This window comes from Panthera leo, chromosome A1 (genome assembly GCF_018350215.1).
Source record: "Panthera leo isolate Ple1 chromosome A1, P.leo_Ple1_pat1.1, whole genome shotgun sequence".
Classification (NCBI taxonomy): domain Eukaryota; kingdom Metazoa; phylum Chordata; class Mammalia; order Carnivora; family Felidae; genus Panthera; species Panthera leo.
The window spans coordinates 217,602,069-217,625,092 of record NC_056679.1 but is presented as its reverse complement, the minus strand read 5'-3'; the positions used below and the strand labels follow the sequence as shown (position 1 = coordinate 217,625,092).

General features: G+C 33.7%; 1 long non-coding RNA gene across 1 annotated transcript in view; it reads left to right on the top strand.

Moving 5' to 3' along the window:
• Positions 1-21,949, top strand: part of LOC122228004 — a 49,191-nt gene extending 27,242 nt beyond the window's left edge. The window contains exons 2-3 of the long non-coding RNA XR_006206352.1: positions 4,375-4,477; positions 21,526-21,949. This is a non-coding gene — a long non-coding RNA (uncharacterized LOC122228004). The remainder of the gene's footprint in view (positions 1-4,374; positions 4,478-21,525) is intronic.
• Positions 21,950-23,024: the final 1,075 nt, after the last annotated feature.

The window sequence follows — 23,024 nt, the reverse complement described above, 5'->3', positions numbered from 1 at the left end:
CCTATAATAGAAGGTGAAACCAAATTTTATTATTGTTACTCTCATAGTAGATTATTAAATAGTTATATTTTCTAATTTTTTATTTTCCTATAATGCTTTTATGCAATTTTAAATGCATTCTTGATGTCTTGGTAACATAATAATTGTGCCTGCTGAGAAAATAAACTAAAACCTAAAATATATTAAATATTTTCTCATGAAAATGAATGGCCTCTAATTTCTTCCTTTTGAAACTAGGAAGTTTTATGTAAAACTTAAGTAAGTAGTTTACTTAAATGAGTAGTTCCCAGACTTCCTAAAATGAAGAATTTTTACTACCAATTTTACCAGAAAACTCAGAATGGAATTTTGGTATAAATTATGAAAGAATTTATTTTCTATATTTTATTAGTTAAAATATACATATTTTTAATTAAGTTTTAGAACAGATCAAAATCTGATCTATAAAGTCATATACAATCAAAATCTAATGTAATTAACATCTGTTTACCTTGTAGAACATTATCTTAGTTAAAAGTGTGATTTTCATAGAATTATGTCTTTCCCTTCTCCAGTATAACTTTATAAGACAGAAATTCTCAACTTTCAAAATTAAGTAGTTCTGTGATAGGACTGATATGAGTATATAACAAATTCCCAGATGCACGGAAGACTGTGTAGGTAGGTTCTAAGTTTCAACTGTTTAACACCAAAATAAAAGAGAAGGAAAGAAAAAAATAATAATAAAAGAAAAGAGAAAAACAAACACAAAAACTATTGTTAAACAGTTTCCTCTCTAAGTTAGTTTGCTAATAGCTGGAAAATGGAACAAGATTCTAAGCATTTGAGATATTTATACTAATGGACATAATTATATGATCATCTCAATGAAAAACCTGCGAAGATATGGTAGAGATATTTCTATTTTCACAGACCAGGCAGGTTCTTAGTTGTCAGTTAGAAGGCACTCCCATAAGAAGACAAGTGCAAAATATTTAGCCAGAATCTCAAAAGTCAAAATAGTTTTAGAAAAACTCAAATGTAACAAATCTAAAATTTGAACCTCCAGGTGTTTTCTTTCAAGTAAAGAAAAGATTTATTTCACACTGAAGAGTATTATTGTAAGCCTTGTGAAATCTATCCTTCTTTGGTGAAAATCACCTTAAATGCATTACTTTTCTTTGAATCAGTATTGTTTAGAGAACATGGGCATAGTCAATGTTCCTTGCCTTAGTGTTTTCAAGAATCAATTATATTCTGTATTCTATAGCTTTTATTTTTCACAGGAAGACATAAATATGTATGTATATATATGTATATGTATGCATGCATGTATATAATAATGATTATGGCAATATATTTCTGATTTGCTTTTCTTAACCAAAAGCTTCAATGTTCACTGGACATTCCTAACATTCTCAGTTAGCTCTAGGAATAGCCATGCAGTAATGCTATATACAGACTCTTCAGTTGGAAGCCTGGATTAATTTAATAATGACATTTTAATTCGAAATATATGTTTAATGGAAATAAGTATAATGAATTAATAGACTTCCATAGGAGTGAAAATTATTGCTTCTTATTCGTAAAATGTTTTTAAACTTTCAACATTTAAATAAAATGTTGGGGCTAAATCATTATATTTACTAAAAGAATCCTTATAGCCTTCCTGAACAATGTGATATAGTAATAGTGTTCATGTGTCAGCTATGCTGTCGAACCTCAAATGTTATAGTGACAATGTTGTGAATATCCAAATAATAAAACATTTAACAAGTAAAGTTTCCACTAATTTCCTTAAAAATGTTCATATTTTATTTAAATAATCTTCAAATATCAAACTCACGTGGATATAATACCATATGGTTTAATTATTAAACAACACAGAATTAATCAAATGTGATTTAATCATAATACATTCCTCTCAATATTTGATCAACAGGATGGCTTGGCAGAGGTAAGGCAGACATCTCTGACCCTTCTTCATTCTTACTAATCTTACTAATCATGTTTATTATTATAACTGGATAGTCTGAATTTCTTGTTATTGAGCTCTTTACAAAAGTTAGTGGGTAGAATGTGTCATTGCATGAAAGTCCTGTAAACTCACAAATATTGTTACTGGAATATAGCCTCTAAAGGAGAATGAAATCAGCATCCTGTATCTCCTCTTTCTGTGTGTACTAAGCTAATGGAGGGTGAAATTTGTTTCTTTAGATAATTTTCAGTGAGCTGATTACCATCATCAATTTTATCCTCATGATTCTAATTTTTACTTCCTGTTCTTTCTTTATACCCTTACATTTCTCACTGCATGTCTCAGTCACATAATGCTCTATATCAAAGGGAATCAAAAATGGAATTAAAATTATGGATACCTTAAAGTAATACAGTGCTGGCTGATTTTTTTTTCTATTTTTCATGTGGGTCAAGGATAAGCTAAGCTACTCCTCATTTTGAAAGCTGCAGTTACTTATAGTTTATTCTTACAAATTTAATATAGAGAAAAAAAGTGACAATTAACTAAAACCTAAACAAATCATATTTCATTTGACAGTGGTTTTTGAAAAAAACTTGAAGCATGTTTGTAGCAAGTTTCCTGAAGTTATTCTTCTTACAGAATATTTGTCATTATTAGTTTTAATAGTAGGAGATCTCTTTAGGAATATTGACTTATAAACCCATTGAAGAGGGACAGAGAGGAACAGTTCCAATCTCTGTGTCTGGGTATGTGTTTCAAAATGAAAAAACAAACAAACAAACAAACAAACAAAAATAGCAGCTACAAAGGATAAAGGACTTAATGGCACAAAGTACTCACACTAAAATGTTTGGATGCAATTTTGCTGCTTAATAATGCTCAGTTGGATTTCTTCTTACTTCTAACAATGCAAATACTTCTAAGCCTTCATTAAATTTTTTCTCAATACCAATTTTCATGACATGGATTATCACATAGCCGTCACTTCAGCATATGTCTTGAAAGAATAAATAAGTAAAAGTAAGTGAGGAATGGGAAGAAAAAAAATTAAAAGCTTATCTAGTGGCTACTCATTAATGTGCCAGGTATCGTTCTAAATATCTTATATGTAATCTTATATGTATTTTATCATTTAATCATTTTATCATTTAATCTTCTTATCAGTTTTCTACTATATTATTCTCATGTTACTATTGAGGGCACTGAGGATGCAGAACTTTAACTCCGTTGAAATCACAGAGGAAGTAAGAAACAGAGTCTAAGTTCACACTTTTAACAGTCATTCAGTAATGCATTACTTTACTTTTTTTTTTAAATTGCAGTATGTTTAAATACAGCTATATTAATTTCAGGTGTGCAGTATACATATTCAACAATAACATGCTCACTAAGGCATTATTAGAATGAAGGACTTTGGAAATTCAGATTGGAATTGGAAATACGTCAGTCTTTTATTTATTCCTGATAGATGAATCTAAAAAGACATGTTATCTAAACATTTAAGAATTCTATTTCACATATTCACAACACTGAAAATATAAAAATTTTCTTCTTCATATTAGATTAGGATGTCGTATAATTTGTTCTCATATTCCAAGAATAGGGTTATCCATTATAACTACTAGATGCTAGAGAGTATTTTACTACCCTAAAAGAAGATTAATTACTTTGGTTCTGACTGTGGTATGAAATAATTGAGACCCATTAGTAATATTTGCCTGTGATAGTATTTCAAAAATTTTCTAGTATGTTAATATTAAAAATATTAAAATGTAGGTAGGCAGGTTTGTTTTCTCAGGAGAAAAAAATCTTCTCAATTTCAAAAAAGGTCTTAAAATATACTGCATGTGTTTCATGTCATATTTTAAAACCCACCTAGTAAATAATAAAAATTGCACTGGGGATATCTTGTTGTTAACCTAGACTTGCACTTCCTGTGAAGTGCATTTGCAAGATGCAAAATGAGCATCTTTTGCAAATCCAAGGTACGAATGGATTTCCAAACATTGCAAATTCATTTTAGTTTTAGTAATACTGAAGAATAAATGGCTTAAATAACTTATTCATGAAGTTTATGGAATTGTGATACACTGAGTTATTATATACATAGAAATGTGAAATTTAGAATAGGTACCATTTAGAATACATGAAATGTATTGGTCACCGCAAATTACTTCCGAAACTATCCGTATTTTTATGGGCTCTATTAAAGTCCAAAAGACTTTGAATATACACTATTTTAATAATAGATATTGTGCAATAAATAAACTCAGATGTTTATTCAATATATTTTTTTTTGATTTACCACTGGTAGTAGTGAACTAGAGAACTATATACTCTCACAAAAAAACATAAACAAAAACTCTGATTTGTAATGTTTGCCAATTTACACAATTTATATAATCTCTTCACAGTGGATTTCAAGCTATTACGACATCACTGAAAATGGAGTCATGAGGAGATTCACACCATCACCTTTTTCTTAGCCCTTTTTGGGCCATCTCAGGCACACCACTGGTAATGCTCATGTGCTTGTATGAAACACAGCAGGGAACATGAAAACCATCATAGGCTATACTGCCAGAGAGACTGAAAAAGTTGCCAATTGTTTGAACAAGGCATTGTGGGTAACTGCTGCCTGACATTTATATTGATTAACAATCCTTTCATAAGTTACCATCATGATTTAATTGGAGATTATTCCATTATTTCACAAACACAAATATTCTCCTTGTGGTCCACACTTTAAAACAAATACTTTCATATCATCTGTTTAATTTATCTTTTTAATTTGAAATATATTTGACATATAACATTGTATAAATTTAAGATGTACAACATGTTAATTTTTTTACATTATGTGCTATATAATGTGTCATTGTGGCGATAATTAACACCTTTATTATATTTAATAACAATCATTTTCTTGGTCATTGGAATAACTAAGTTGTAGTCTCTTAGCAAGTTTGTTGATTATAATATTGTTGTCAGTATTCACTGTGCTAGGTAAAGGACCTCTAAGTCTTATTTATTATTCATTGTAAGTTTGTGCTTTTCAGTGATATCTGTCCTCTCCCCTACCTGCCATTGCCTCGTAATCACCATTTTATTCTGTTTTTATGACTTGAGCTTTTTTAAATTTCACATATAAGTGACATCATACAGTACATGTCTTCTCTGTTGACTTATCTTAATTAGCATAAAGTGCCAAGGTCTGTCCATACTGTTGCAAATGATAGAATTTCCTCCTTTCTTATGGCTAAACAGTATTCCATTGGGTGTGTGTGTGTGTGTGTGTGTGTGTGTGTGTGTGTGTATGTATGTGTATATATATGTGTGTATGTGTATGTATACATATATGTTCTTTATCCATTCATCTGTGGAGGAACACTTAGTTTGTTTCTGTATCTTGGCTATTGTGAATAATACTGCAGTAAACACGGGAGTGCATGTATCTCTTTGGGATTCTGATTTAATTTTCTTTGGGTATATACCCAGACGTGGTTTGCTGGATCATATGGTAGATCTATGTTTAACTTTTTGAGAATCTCCACATCATTTTCCATAGGAGGTAAATCAGTTTGCATTAATGATATTGGAAAAACTAGATAAACGTGCAGAACAGTGACATTAGACCCTGTCTTACAACACTCACAAAAATGAGCTCAAAATGAATCAAAGACAAACATAAGGCCTGATACTGTAAAATTTCTCGAAGACAATGTAGGGAAGAAAGTCCTCAGTGTTGATCTGGGCAGTAATTTTTTGACTATGACACCAAAAGCACAAACAACAAAAGCAAAAATCAACAGTGTGACAACATCAAATTTTAAAGATCATGCACAGAAAAGAAACAATAAAATTAAAAGGCAACCTACAGAATGGAAGAAAATTTTTGCAAATTTTGCAGATATCAGACAAAAGCTTACTATCCAAAAGAATATAATTATCTTTGAAATGGAAGTATGTCTAGGCACTTATAGAAGGGAAAAATGACTAGATACACTTGGAACTGTACTGTTGGGCAAAAAGAAAACAATTATAATCCTGTTGAAGTCAACTGAATTGTTATTCACTTCTTTATTTTAATTTTTAAAGGGATTTTGTTGTGAGGCTAGTTTGAATAATTTTTAGGCTGCTGGGTATTTATATTAATAACAGATTGAACAGAAATAACAATTATCTAGCAGTGAGTAAAGAGTATTAACAGATATGGGAATGTGTGTTAAAGTTTCTGCATGCCAAAAATGTTTTTTTTTTAGTTTATTTTATTTATTTGAGAGAGAGAGAGAGAGAGAGAGAGCGAGCACAGGGAAGGGGCAGAGAGAGAGAATCCCAAGCAAGCTCTGCACTGACAGCATGGAGCCCCACACAGGGCTCGAACTCATGAACCGTGAGATCATGACCTGAGCCTAAATCAAAAGTCACGAGGCTTAACTGACTGAGCCACCCAGGCACCACCCAAAAAGTCTTTTTTTAGTGAAATCTTTCAAGACTTTACTCCTTGAAAAGAGTAATGGCAAAAGACACATTTTGCATCCACAAAGGATCCCTATTTGTTTTTTATTAACAAAACAATCTAAATATTTGGTGTTTTCCTAAAAAATTGAGAAGTAAAGATATAGGATTAATATAAATGTTATGAACTGAAAACCAAACAAAAATGCCAACTTTTTACATTTATATCTTAATCTGTTCTTCATTTGCATGTAGTTCCTTAGCTGAGGAAAAATAAGTTAAGTGATTATTGTGGGACTAAATCTGCTCTCATGGTTGAAGGAGGAGTTTACCATGATCAGTCACCAGTGGTTAGCATTACACCACAGTTTGAAAAATTCTTCATTAGGAGAATATGTTAAGGAATTTCAAGCTCTATTTTGCTTGTTGGTTGGTTATATATTAAGAGAAGAGAGCTACATGAAGCAAGCAGATGGATAGAAAAATCTCTATTAGCACACTGTTGTTCAGAATGGATTTTACATCAGTTCATTAAGGCCCTTCTTGGTTCATTTCCATGATTCAGCTTAATTTGTGTGCTCGACACAAACCCTTTGAAATAGTGAGTGTGCGTTCTATTTAATGGGTGTTAGGGCAGAAAGAAGGGACAACGCATATTTAAACTCTATACTATCTTCCACTGGAAGACCTAGGAAAAGCTATTTAATGATCAATACTTATTTTAGTTCACATTATGCATTATTTCTTCAGTTAAAAAAATTTTTTAATATTTGTTTTTTGAGAGAGAGAGAGAGAAACACACACACAGAGATAGGGATGAGTTGGGGAGGGACTGAGAGAGATAGGGACACAGAATCCGAAACAGACTCCAGGCTCTGAGCTGTCAACACAGAGCCTGATGCGGGGCTGGAACTCACAAACCGCAAGATCATGACCTGAGCTGAAGTCAGATGTTTAACTGACGGAGCCACCCAGGCACCCCTATTTGTTCAGTTTTAAAAAATGTTTATTTTTAAGAGAGAGAAAGAGAGATCTAACAGAGACAGAGAAGGGGAGGGGCAGAGAAAGAGGGAGACACAGAATCCAAAGCAGGGTCCAGGCTCTGAGGTGTCAGCACAGAGCCTGATGCGGGGCTCAAAATCACGAGCTGTGAGATCATGACTTGAGCCAAAGTCTGACGCTCTACCGACTGAGCCACCTAGGCACCCCCACATGATGCATTATGAAAGAGTTACTACATGTCAGATTTTTACTAGCCATGGGGATACAAAAATAAACAGGGAGAAACTTCTTCAATGAGACATAGAAATAATAAGCAAATAAATATAAAATACATCAGGTTAAAAAGAAAAGCCAGATGAAGGAATAGACTATACAGGGGTGACTCTTTTATATTGGTGGGTCTAAACCAGACATGAATAAAATAAATAAGCTACATAGATATATTGAGATACATATTTCATAGAAAATGGCAAGTGTAAAGGCTTTGTGTTGACAGTTTACATGGTGTGTACAAGGAGTTGAATGAGGGAGTATCAGGATATGAGGATGGAAAAGTTGCCATTAGTCAGAGTTGTTTTTAATTGAATTCTAAGTGGGAGAGCTAAGGAATCATTGGAGATTTGGCTGAGAGAGTGTCAAAATAAGATTATATTAAAAAATAAATGGATGGGGAACAGCATGGAAGTTTTTTTGTGTCCCATCCCACGTCCATGAAATACAGCCAGACCAACACTAAACTATTCTACACACCTAGAAAACTGATTGGAGGATTAACACAACAATCTGCACAACCTGAACCACAGAATTCAGCAGGAATTCACCCCAAAAGAAAGAGCATGAAGAAACGACAGCCAGTTGTTTAACCAACACAGATACAAGCAAGATGTCTGAACCAGAACTTAGAATCACGACAATAAGAATACTAGCTGGAGTCAAAAATAGATTAGAATCCCTTTCTGCAGAGATAAAAAAAAAAAAAGTAAAAACTAGTCAGGATGAAAAAAAAAATGCTATAACTGAGCTGCAATCATGGATGAATGCTGCAGCAGGAAGGATGGGTGAGGCAGAACAGAGAATCAGCAATATAGAAGACAAACTTATAGAGAATAACGAATCAGAAAAAAAGAGGGAGGTTAAGGCAAAAGAGCACGATTTAAGAATTAGAGAAATGAGTGACTCATTAAAAAAGAACAACATCAGAATCATAAGGGTCACAGAAGAGTGAGAGAGAGAAATAGGGGTAGAAGGGTTATGTGAGCAAATCATAGCGGAAAACTTTCCTAACCTGGGGAAAGACAGACATCAAAATCCAGGAAGCACAGAGGACCCCCATTAGACTCAACAAAAACCGACCATTAACAAGGCATATCATAGTCAAATTCTCAAAATACTCAGGCAAGGAGAGACTCATGAAAGCAGCAAGGGAAAAAAAAGTCCCTAACCTACAAGAGAAGACAGATCAGGTTTGTAGCAGACCTATCCCCAGAAACTTGGCAGGCCAGAAAGGAGTGGCGGGATATATTCAGTGTGCTGAATCAGAAAAATATGCAGCCAAGAATTCTTTATCCAGTAAGGCTGTCATTCAAAATAGAGGGAGAGATAAAAAGTTTCCCAGACAAACAAAAATTAAAAGAGTTTGTGACCACTAAACCAGCACTGCAAGAAATTTTAAGGGGAACTCTCTGAGGGGAGAAAAGATTAAATCAATCAATCAATCAAACAACCAATCAATCAATACCAAAAGCAACAAAGACTAGAAATGACTAGAGAACACCACTAGAAGCTCCAACTCTACAAGCAACATAATGGCCATAAATTCATATCTTTCAGTACTCACTCTAAACATCAATGGACTAAATGCTCCAATCAAAAGACATAGGGTAACAGAATGGATAAGAAAACAAGATCCATCTATATGCTGTATACAAGAGACCCACCTTAGACCTAAAGACAACTTCAGATAGAAAATAAAGGGATGGGGAACCAACTATCATTCTAATGCTCAACAAAAGAAAGCCACAGTAGCCATACTTATATCAGAAAATCTAGACTTTAAAATAAAGACTGTATCAAGAGATAAAGAAGGGCATCATATCATAATTAAGGGGTCTATCCACCAAGAAGACCTAACAAATGTAAACATTGATGCACCAAATGTGATAGCACCCAAATATATAAATCAGTTAATCACAACCATAAAGAAACTCATCGATAGTAATACCATAATAGTAGGAGACTTCAACACCCCACTCACAGCAGTACACATATCATCTAATCAAAAAATCAACAAGGAAACTAGCTTTGAATGATACATTAAACCAAGTGGACTTAATAGATATATTCAGAACATTTCATCCTAAAGCAGCAGAATATGCATTCTTCTCCAGTGCACATGGATCATTCTCCAGAATAGACCATATACTGGGACACAAATCGGCCCTAAGTAAGTACAAAAAGATCGAGATCATACCATGCATATTTTCAGACCACAAAAATTTGGAAAGGTAACAAATACTTGGAGACTGAAGAACATCCTAGTAAAGAATGAATGGGCTACCAAGCAGTTAAAGAAGAAGTTAAAAAGTATATGGAAGTGAATGAAAATGATAGCACCACAACCCAAAACCTCTGGGACACAGCAAAGGTGGTCATAAAAGGAAAGTATATAGCAATCCAGGCCTTTCTAAAGAAGAAAGAAAGATCTCAGATACACAACCTAACCTTACACCTTAAGGAGTTGGAAAAAGAACAGCAAATAAAACCCCAAACTAGAAGAAGGCAGGAAATAATAAAGATTAGAGCAGAAATTAATGCTATCAAAACCCCTCCAAAAAACAGAACAGATCAATGAAACCAGAATCTGGTTCTTTGAAAGAATTAACAAAATTGATAAGCCACTAGCCAGTTTGATCAAAAAGAAAAAGGAAAGGACCCAAATAAATAAAATCAAGAATGAAAGAGGAGAGATCACAACCAACACAGCAGAAATAAAACAATAATAAGAGAATATTATGAGCAATTATATGCCAATAAAAAGGGCAATCTGGAAGAAATGAACAAATTCCTAGAAACATATAAACTATCAAAACTTAAATAGGAAGAAATAGAAACTTTGAACAGACCCATAACCAGTAAGGAAATCAAATTAGTAATTAAAAAAATCTGCCAAAAAGTAAGAGTCCAGGGCCAAATGGCTTTCCAGAGGTTTTCTACCAAACATTTAAGGAAGAGTTAACACCTATTTTCTTGAAGCTGTTCAAAAAAAAATAGAAATGGAAGGAAAACTTCCAAACTCTTTCTCTGAAGCCAACATTACCTTGATTCCAAAACCAGACAGAGACCACACTAAAAAGGAGAATTATAGACAAGTTTCCCTGATGAACATGGATGCAAAAATCCTCAACAAGATAATTAGCCAACCGCACCCAACAACACATTACAAAAATTATTCACCACGACCAAGTGGGATTTATACCTGGGATGCAGGCCTGGTTCAATATCCACAAAACAATCAATGTAATTTATCACATCAATAAAAGAAAGGACAAGAACTATACGATCCTCTCAATAGATGCATAGAAAACATTTGACAAAATACAGCATCCTTTCTTGATAAAAACCCTCGAGAAAGTAGGGATCATACCTCGATTTCGTAAAAGCCATATATGAATAAACCAATGCTAATATCATCCTCAATGGGGAAAAACTGAGAGCTTTCCCCCTAAGGTCAGGAACAAGACAGGGAGGTCCACTCTCACCACTGTTATTCAACATAGTATTGGAAGTCTTCGCCTCTGCATCAGACCACACAAAGAAATAAAAGGCATCCAGATCGGCCAGGAGCAGGTCAAACTTTCACTCTTCACAGATGATATGATACTGTATATGGAAAATCCAAAAGGTCCAAAAAAATGCTAAAATTGATTCATGAATTCAGCAAAGTTGCAGGATATAAAATGAACGCACAGAAATTGGTTGCATTCCAATACACCAACAATGAAGTGACAGAAAGGAATTGATCCCACTTACAGTTACACACACACAAAAAAAACATAAAATACCTAGGAATAAATCCCAAGGAATCGATCCCATTTACAGTTGCACACACACACACACACACACACACACACACACACACACACAAAATAAATACCTAGGAATAAATCTAACCAAAGAGGTGAAAAACCTATATGCTGAAAATTATAGAAAGCTTCTGAAAGAAATTGAAAAAGACACAAAGAAATGGAAAAAGATTCCATGCTACTGGATAGGAAGAACAAATATTATTAAAATGTTGATACTACCCAAAGCAATCTACATATTCAATGCAATCTCTATCAAAATAACACCAGCATTCTTCACAGAGCTAGAACAAATAATCCTAAAATTTGTATGGAACCAGAAAAGACCCGGAATAGCCAAAGCAATCTTGAAAAAGAAAACCAAAGCTGGAGGCATAACAATCCCAGACTTCAAACTATACTACAGAGCTGTAATCATCAAGACAGTATGGTACTGGCACAAGAACAGACACTTAGATCAATGGAACAGAATAGAGACCCAGAAATGGACCCACAAACATATGGCTAACTAATCTGTGACAAAGCAGGAAAGAATAACCAATGGAATAAAGACAGTCTCTTCAGCAAGTGGTGCTGGGAAAACTGGACAGCGACATGCAGAAGAATGAACCTGGACCACTTTCTTACACCATACACAAAAATAAACTCAAAATGGATGAAAGACCTCAATGTAAGACAGGAAGCCATAAAAATACTTGTGGAGAAAGCAGGCAAAAACCTCTTTGATCTTGGCTGCAGAAACTTCTTACTCAACACATCTCCAGAGGAAGGGATACAAAAGCAAAAATGAACTACTGGGACCTCATCAAAATAAAAAGCTTCTGCACAGTGAAGGAAACAAACAGCAAAACTAGAAGGCAACCAACAGAATGGGGGAAGATAATTGCAAATGACATATCAGATAAAGGGTTAGTATTCAAAATCTATAAAGGACTTATCAAACTCAACACTCAAAAAAAAAAAATCCAGTGAAAAAATGGGCAAAAGACATGAATAGACACTTCTCCAAAGAAGACATCCAGATGGCCAACTGACATATGAAAAAATGCTCAACATCACTCATCAGGGAAATACAAATCAAAACCACACTGAGATATCACCTCACCCCTTTCAGAATGGCTACCATTAACAACTCAGGCAACAACAGATGTTGGCAAGGATGCAGAGAAAGAGGATCTCTTTTACATTGTTGGTGGGAATGCAAGCTGGTGCAGCCCCTCTGGAAAACAGTATGGAGGTTCCTAAAAAAACTAAAAATAGAACTACCCTATGACCCAGCAATTGCACTACTAGGCATTTATCCACGGGACAGAGATGTGCTGTTTCAAAGGGACACATGCACCCCCATGTTTATAGCAGCACTCTCAAAAATAGCCAAAGTATGGAAAGAACCCAAATTTCCATCAATGGATGAATGGATAAAGAAGATGTGGTATATGTTTACAGTGGAGTATTACTCAGCAATCAAAAAGAATGAAATCTTGCCATTTGCAACTATGTGGATGAAGCTGGAGGGTATTATGCTAAGTGAAATTAGTCAGTCATTGAAAGACAAAAATCATATGACTTCACTCATATGAGGACTTTAAGGGACAAAACAGATGAACATAAGGGAAGGGAAACAAAAATAATATAAAAACAGGGAGACGGACAAAACATAAGAGACTCATAAATATGGAGAACAGAGGATTACTGGAGGCATTGTGGGAGGGGGGATGGGCTAAATGGGTAAGGGGCATTAAGGAATCTACTCCTTGAATCATCGTTGCACTATATACTAACTAATTTGGATGTAAATTAAAAAAAAAATTAAAAATTAAATAAAAAAAATAAGTGGATGTTAAATAAGAACAGAATGTGGTTTAGGAAGCAAGTAGATATTGAGAAGCAGGAAACTGGTCCAGTGGACCAGGCAAGGGGGTGTGGCAATGATGGATGTTATGAACAGTATTTGAAAGCAGAGCCATCAGAACTTCCACACATTCTGGAATATGAGAAAATTGAGAAGCCATGGTTTTGCCACTTTTTTTTTTGCCTGATTATCTATGTGTATGGTTCATTTTACTGAGACAGAGAACCTAGAGTGAGCTGTGTCTTAATGGTAGAGTGAATTACCAACTGTTTTCTTAAGTAGGGATGGACTGAATAAGGACAGTGTTTTAATTTCCTCATAGTTAAAATATGACTAAGCAGGGTATGCTACAAATTCCTAGGCAGAGATAATCAAAGCAGTCTGTGGTAAGACATTATGTAACATAATATAAATCACACTGGTCTTAACAGTATTCAGAACAGGAGTATGCATGTGCACACACACACAAATATCAAGTCTGTTTTTCACTGGACCCTCTGTGAGGGGTCTTTAGTCACTTACCCCTAACATCCATGTGGAGAATTGAAGGACTTAATCACTATTGCTATATGTTATTTAACTCTTTTAAAGAGACAAATCATGATAAATTACAATAATCAAAATAATTCTGTGGTTATTTGTAATTGGCCAGTTTACTGCTATCTCTGATTTACTTTATGGTCTTAGAACTCATAGATGTTCTTACATATTCTTAAAAGGAAGGGATAGATTTTTCCTACACAGTGAAGAGAATAATCAGCAAAACTAAAAGGCAATCATCAAAATGGGAGAAGATATTGTCCAATGATATATCAGATAAAGGGTTACTTTCCAAAATATATAAAGAACTTATCAAGCTCAACACCCCAAAAAAAAAAAAACCAAAGAATTCAGTTAAGAAATAGGAAGAAGACATGAATACACATTTTTCCAAAGAAGACATACAGATGGCGAACAGACACATAAAAAGATGCCCAACATCGCTCATCATCAGAGAAATACAAATCAAAACTACAATGAGGTATCACCTCACACCTGTTAGAAGGGCTAAAATTAACAACACAGGAAACAACAGATATTGGTGAGGATGCAGAGAAAGGGGAACCCTCTTAACACTTTTGGTAGGAATGCAAACTGCGGCAGCCACTCTGGAAAACTGTATGGAGATTTTCTCAAAAAGTTAAAAATAGAACTACCCCATGATACAGTAATTGCACTACCAAATATTTACCCAAAGGATCCAAAAATACTAATTCGAAGCAGCACATGCACCCCAATGCTTATAGTGACGCTGTCAACAATAGCCAAATTATGTAAAGAGGCCAAATGTCCTATGACTGATGAATGGAGATACACACACACACACACACACACACACACACACACACACACACTGGAATATTACTCAACCATCAAAAGAAGGAATACTTGCCATTTGCAATTACGTGGGTGAAGCTAGAGGGTATTATGCTAAACGAAGTCAAATACCATATGATTTCACTCATGTGGAATTTAACAAACAATACAGATGAACAGGGGAAAGGGGAGATAAAGAGAAAGGGAAGCAAACAATAAGAGACTGTGAACTATAGAGAACAGACTGAAGGTTGCTGGAAGGGAAGTGGGCTGGGGATGGGCTAAATGAGCGTGTGTATTAAGGAGGGCATTTGTTGAGATGAGCACTGAGTGTTGCATATAAGTGAGGAATCACTAAATTCTACTCCTGAAACCAATATTACACTAAATGTCAACTAGAATTTACATAAAAACTTGAAACAATAGCAACTTTCAACCATTGAGACTAACTCTATCATAATCAGTAAAAAATTTCCATGAGTAATTGTGATAACTGAGTATCAGTCAGTGAGAAGCCCCACTCTTCTGAAAGGAAGTACTTAACCTGTACACTTCTTATCACCCATATGTAAGACAAAAAAGACTTTTTTTTTTCAGATAGACAGTATTTTAAAACATATATTCCTTCATTGGCAATTAATAAACTCAGGTTTTTGTTTCCGATACTGAATGGTAACCTCTTTCTTCAATAATTGAAGTTTCTATCAAGATTACTTTGAAGACTTTCACTTGGAAGCATTCTGTAGGAACGTTGGACTTGCACATATTATCACTCGACACCTTGGCCCAAATTCAGTTTTTTTTACTCCCCAATAAATGTTTCAATAGTAATCTCAGATCTGAATTTATTTAACTGAGCTTCCTTTATTTTGTTACTTTAGGGTTTTTAAACAAATAGTTTTTGACCTTTAGAAAAGGCAAAAATAAATAAATAAAACAAATAAAAAAACAAACTACTGAAACAGTAAATGATCATTGTGAACAGTTTTGGGAGTCTTCCTTAAGGATAGATTGGAAAAGAATTAAAATTGGGGGAGAGGGGAAAGATTAAGAGGAAATTTCAAAAAAGAGAATTCAGGAATATTTCAAGCAGTACTGTAGGGTATACCCAGTATCGAAAGTAAGGAAACTTTGTTCTCTTTTTCGTAAATGTACTCAGTTCTGAAAAGGAGACTCAGTTGGAAAATTCTGTTAGAATAGGTAATTGCTAAGTGAGAAGATCTTCATCAAGTAGCTCAATTTTTAATAAACACTAAAAGGTAAAACAAAAGTATCAACATTGAAAGAAATTTGACATTTTAAATAAAATTACCTACTGTTCTCTGAAAGAATGCTGGATTGATTTATCTCCTGTCCTCTAAGAATTAGAAATCTCTGGATATGGACACCTATAGAGATTACAAGCAGACACCTGTAGAGATTACAAGAAGAAAGGTCATTGACAAACCTAATGTTCACTATTAAGAAACAGGAAGACAGATGTTTAAAAATCTGTAAAATAAGTCACTCTGTAGGAGATCTTAGTCTTAGCCCCTAAGAATTTTGTATACTTCCTCTAAATTCCCAAAGGAAATTTTCCATAAAAATAGATGCGCAAAATGCAGCTTTCTGATTGACATGGTTGCTATTCTATCCTACCATTATAATGTCAGTATCAGATCTCCTGAAATGCTAAAACCACTGGTGGAGTGAAGAGGTTTGTCAGTGTTAAGTTTTTCATATATCCCTAACTGTATTCAAGACCATTATTGAAAGATACTCCTTTATTCTTTCTGACACAAATAACGGTTTAATAGTTTAGGTAGGTTTAATAGTTTAAAAATGGAGCTGCCAGATAAAATGTCCTGAAGGAAGACTATTAACAGAGGTTCAGATTTTTTGTGTCCCCACAAATTCAAATTGACCTTGATATTCATATCTATACATTGTGAATATCTGGAAAATTAACCAATAAGTAAATATGAATTCCTCAAGGACTCCTCAAGGACTCCTTGCTTATCATAATCTATCTCTTTATCCAAGAGCTAAACTATATTCTTGCCTCAGCACCATTGCTTGCTGAGATAAAGTAAGCAGATCATCTTCAGATTATATAAAATGATTTGTATGTCATTTATATTTATATACTATAGGTATCACATATATATACATATACATATATATAAATATATAGGTATCACATCAGTTCTTAAAAACATATGAAATTTTTCACCTTGACCAGATCATCATGCAGAAGAGGCTGCTTTAACAAAAGACCTTACTTAAAGGGCATCTTATGAAACAGCAAAACAAATCTATAGAGGAATTCAGATATCTTAATAGATGAATGGTATCCCAGTTTGAAAAGAAAATACTGGCAATGATCAGGTTGTAAAATCCATGGGAAATGCACCTGGAAAAGCCTGGTAGCATCAGATAATTTCATGGATATTTTCTAAAATTCTCATGAGACAAACTTTAACAACAAGAATAGATTTGATATGATATTAAAGAAATACCACTAGGGAAATTTTTCTAAGTTAACAGATGATATGGCTAGTTCATGCATCAATTATATCTAATATAATTCTGAAAATAATGACAGAGGTGGAACATGGAAATTGCCCAGAGGGACACTTTCAGCATGTCCAAATGGATTTTATACAATGACTTTCTCTGTATTGTGAAAGTGATTATATAATATTTATTATGTTTTTATTTTATGGATGTCTTCCCTATAGACATCTAAAAGTAATTCTTATGCTTTTTGTTTTTCTTTGTCTCAAGGTATCTAAGAGTCGGTCATTATAAATTTGGGATAGGCTCTTGGTGAATATTTTTCTCTATCTGTGTTCATGAAGATGACTGTGTCCAAAGAATTGTCACCAAGGGTTAGGAACTTCTTCATTTTATATTGGCAAATTAAGGGACAAATAATCATTCTACATCCACCTGGTAAAAGATCATTTAGAGAACAGAGTTTAGGCCAGGAGGCCTAATAATGTGCCCTTCTAAGTACTCCCCTTTGAATCTGAATCTCCCAGGTACAGAGAGCATTTCTACCCTGAATTAGTCACCCAATTATAGGAAAGGAAAAATAGAAAAGATGAAAAAGAGAATGACCAGGCTTAAGTTAATGGAAAGTATACTTATATATGTATGTATGTATATATATGTATACACATACATATATAAGTATACTTTCTATTAAACATACTTTCCATAGTCCTAAGCATATTTTGGTTTTTAATTTATTAGATAAACTACTTTCTGAGAGCAGCTAAAATGAGGATAAAAAGAACGGTGGAATGTTCCCCCTAAAATCCTTAAGTGTTCCTCCTTTCCATACATTCCCAAGCTAATTCTTTTATTTTAACATTTGATGATGGATTTTATTTTAACATTTAACAGCCAACCCCATATTCTGCATAACAGCATATTGCAGGGTTAATCCTAGAAACAAACTTGATCTGTTAAAATATAGCTGTTCTGTCAAGAACAGAAGTTTTAGCATTATTTTGAATGTTGACTTATTTTTTTAGAGAGAGAGACACAGAATGGGAGTGGGGGAACGGCAGAGAGAGAGGGAGATACAGAATCTGAAGCAGGCTACAGGCTCTGCACTGTCAGCACAAAGCCCAATATGTGGCTTGAACCCACGAACTATGAGATTATGACCTGAGCCAAAGTCAGACGCTTAACCGACTAAGCCACGCAGGCGCCCCAGAAGTTTTAGCATTTTTAACATTGCTTGCAGACCTTTGAAATTGGCAGAAAAAATTATACTGAAACTGTATTTTAGAAAAAAGAAAACATTTAATAACCTGAGGAAATGTTCACCATATATATTATGTGACATAAGGTATTATAGAAAAATATGTGTATAGTAAGTAAATAGGATTTAAAGTGTGTGAATGTGTATGTGTATATGTAGGCCTAGAAAAATAACTAATAATAAATATCAAAACTTCAGTAGTAAATATCCCTGGAAGATAGTAATATAGTTGGCTTTTATTATATTATATATTTCTCTGGATTGCAGTTCCTCCATGACTAGCATATATTGTTTTTATAAGTAGAAAATGTAAATAAATGTTATTTAAATATAAGTGTAAAATATGTCATAACGATTCTAAAGTATTTCAGGTTTATAAATTAATACATTTCTTATTTTCAACATTAAAGAACTTATAAAATATTTAATATTTTACTGTATTCTACAGCACAAGCAATTTTCAGTTATAGCAAGTGGTTCTTTTATAGTGGAAAATAAAATAGAGGAAGATTTATGCAGTTTTGCAGCAACTTAAATTCTAAAAGAGCAAAATGGAATATATTACCAGTTTATAGTTAGCCAAACTTTAAAACGTATTGTTTAAAAGCTTTATTTTACTTACTTTGTTGTTGAGCAGTATATATATATATATATATATATATACATATATATACATACATATATATATATATACATATATATACATACATATATATGTATACATTTATATTTATATTTATATGTATGGAGTGTTTTACCTTCCTAAGTGATAGACTGAAGAAATATCTGCAGAGTAAAAATTTCTCGTATTAGGAAAGCCTTAAGATTAAAGTCAACTTAATATTTTTGAATGAAAATAAAAATTAGTATCCATGAATATTTCACCAGTATTAGAATATATAATTAAATATAAAAATAAACATTAAAAATTGATCTGTGTTTCATTTTACTAATTTCAAGTATTATCAAATTAATATGTTTATAGATTACATAATAACTTGGAAATGTTATCTCCAAATATTTTTCTAAAATACAAATTATTACGGGTGCCTGGGTGGCTCAGTCGGTTGGGCATCTGACTTAGATTCAGGTCATGATCTCACAGGTTGTGGGTTCAAACCCCACATTGGGTGCTGTGCTGACAGCTCAGAGCTTGGAGCCTGCTTCAGAATCTGTGTCTTCCTCTCTCTGCCCCTTCTCTGCTCGTGTTCTGTCTCTCTCTCTCTCTCAAAAGTAAACATTGAAAAAAATTAAATACAAATTATTAGTTTTGTGAGAGGAGTTTCAAAATGTGGGTTTTAGATATTTATCCATGTTTTGTGGGTGTAAAACTGAGAGGGAGAAAAAGAGAGCAGGTGGAGAGGGACAGAAAGAAGAAATAATCTGTGTGTGTGTGTGTGTGTGTGTGTGTGTGTGTGTGTGTGTGTGTGTGTGATGGAGAGAGTGGTGATTCTTGTCCAGTGAGTGTGACTGTGCCTGAGTATGAATAAACATGAGTGTTGTGTGCGTGGAAGGCTGAGAGGGTAGCTATGGATATGAATGTGTTATTCACTCCACTGTTTTGTAAAAATTAAATGTGTGGCTAAGTATGAGAGACACTTCCTCTTTGAGATTCAAAATATATGCTAATATGAGAGGGTCTTATTAAGTGAATTTGTTTAAAGTTTAGTCCAAACTTACTTGAACAAGGGATATTGGTCTGCATGCAATACCTATCATCATCCTACTGTAGAGGAGCATACTTTTGGGAAACATGGGTACTTGAGTAGGATGTTATATCCATTAGCTGCAAAATATTATTTTCAATTACTCTATTCTGAACAATTTTGTTGAATCAAGATAAAGACTGTAAGTAGTTCTCAGAACAGAAGATTCCCTTTAATGTATACATTGCTTGTACCAAGTGGAATTCCTGTCCTTCTCTGTGAGGCACATTTATGTTTTTCCTGCAAGTCTCACTTCAATTATATAGAACTTCTGACATCTCTGATACTTGTTGGAATCCTTGCATATCAGCTATCCTGTGATCCCAATATGCCTGTATATTTTTCTAACGTTATCTGTACCATATCCACTGGCATGCGTAGTTACATAGTTCTATGCATATTGATATAATTATATAGAGCATAATACTTTCCTTGAAGCAGGAACTCATTCTTGTCCTGTTTGTATCCCCAGCCACTGAGTATACTGTCTGGAAAACACAAGGCATACAAAATATGTTTTGAGTGAATGATGAATGAGTGAGCATTTTTCCGCAAAACTGCTTACATGGACAGAACGACTTTATTTCTCACTAAGGTTTCCAAAAATGAAACTTTGAGTTTTAGTAATTTCAAAATAAAAAAAACCACTAGTTATCACAATATGCCCATACCATAAATGAGAATAGTCAACATTCAATCATAAACTTTGGGATAGTAGATATAATCTTGGATAGAGGCAAATAAGACAAATAATGAATTCCAAGGTGTCTGGTAAGATTGCATTCATTCTAAGCAGAGACTTTACAGTCATAGAGAGAACAGCTAATTGAATCTTTGCCAAAAGGGTTGGATTCTATTAATGATTTAGTAACTTATTTGCTTTATACTGTGAGCAAATTTTTTATCTCTCACACTTTCATTTTTCCTGTCTGTTAAAACAAGTAAAATATCAGTGCCTACTACATAAGTTCGATCTGTGTGAAATAAATGTATGTGTATGTGCCACTTTTTATAGTTGTGTTGCATGTAAACCATTTTTATTTCTATGTTTTATTTAACTGTATTTTATTTCTTCAATTTTAAGTTTCTATTAATAAACATAATATTGCAAAGAATGGAGGGAAATTCTTCAACATGAAAAAGAATATCTACAAAAAAATCTACAACTAACATCATGCTTAATGATGAGAAACTAGAAGCTTTCTCTCTGTGATCGTGAACAAAGCAAGAATATTCCTCTCACCTCTCCTTTCAACATTGTACTCTAGAAGTTCTAATTAATGCAGTAAAACAATAAAAATAAATAAAAGCTCTACAGATTGGTGAGGAAGAAATGAAATTGTTTTTGTTTGCAGATTGCATGACATAGGAGAAAACCCAGATGACTTTGAGAATGGTGATTGCCTTATTACATATAACAGCAAAGAAATGATACACGACAGAAATAATTGATAAGGTGGACTTCACAAAATTCCTAAGTGTCTATTCTGTAAAAGAGGATGCCAATAAAATTAGAAAAAAAAAAGCCACAGAATATATTGACAAAAGACACATCAGATCAAGGACTGTTATCCAAAATATGCAAGGAACCCTTAAAACCCAACAATAAGAAATCAACCTTATCAAAATATGGACCAGAGACCTTAACAGACACTGCAACAAGGAAGATATTCAGGTGATGTTGTACTTCACGTGTCATCAGGAAAAAGCAAAGCGGTGAGCTACCCCTGTCCACCTGTTAGAATGCCCCAAATCTGGAACACTGACACCAAATCCTAGTGAGAGTGTGAAGCAACAGGAACTCTTATTACTGGTGGGGATGCAAAATGGTGCAGGCACTTTAGAAAATATTTTGGTAAATTTCTTATAAAACTAAACATACTCTTACCATATGATATAGCAGTTGCATTCCTTGGTATTTACCCAATGGGGTTGAGAACTTATATCCAAATAAAAACTGCGCTTGGATGTTTATAGTAGCTTTTCTCATAATTGCCCCAAATCAGAAGCAACCAAGATGACCTTTAGTAGGTGAACAGATAAGCAATAGTAGTATATTCAGACAATGGAATATTATTCAGCACCAAAAAGAAATGGGCTTTCAAGCCCTAAAAAAGACATGGAAGAATTTTGAATGCCTGTTACTGAGTGAAATAATCCAAGCTGGAAAGACTACATATATTTGATTCCAACTATATGACATTCTGGAAAAGGCAAAATTACCAGTGTTGGGTTGGGGCAAGGGAGAGGGATGAGTAGGGGAAACACAGAGGATTTTTAGGACAGTGAAAATCTCTTTATGAAGCTATAATGATGGATATATGTCATTATATATTTGACCAAATTCATAAAATGTACAACATCAAGAGTGAACATTAATGTAAATTATCAACTTTGGTTATATTATGTCAATGTAGGTTCATTAATTGTAATAGATGTATTGCGCTGTTCAGTATTATTGGTAATGAGGTTGTCTATACATGTGTAGACCAGGAGATATATAGGAATTATCTGTACCTTCCCCACAATTTTTTTGTGAAGCTGTCCTAAAAACATAATACCACAAATGTGTGGTAGTTAGTGTTTTCCAATCTCCAGATATGATTTATAGGCTCAATGATATGGGACCAAGTGTGTTGCTGATCACTGCATCATTATAGTCTCCAAACACCAGTTATTACTGAGCATTATTAAGAAGTGTAAGTGAGGGTCAAAAAGATTTTCCTTTTTCACTATGTGCTGATGTAGCTTTGAATAAGAACATATTTATGAAAATGGATTAATGAGACTTATTGAAGCTTGGAAACATATCTTCTGGGAAGTTCCTTTGACTCAAATTTTAGTTTTGATATTT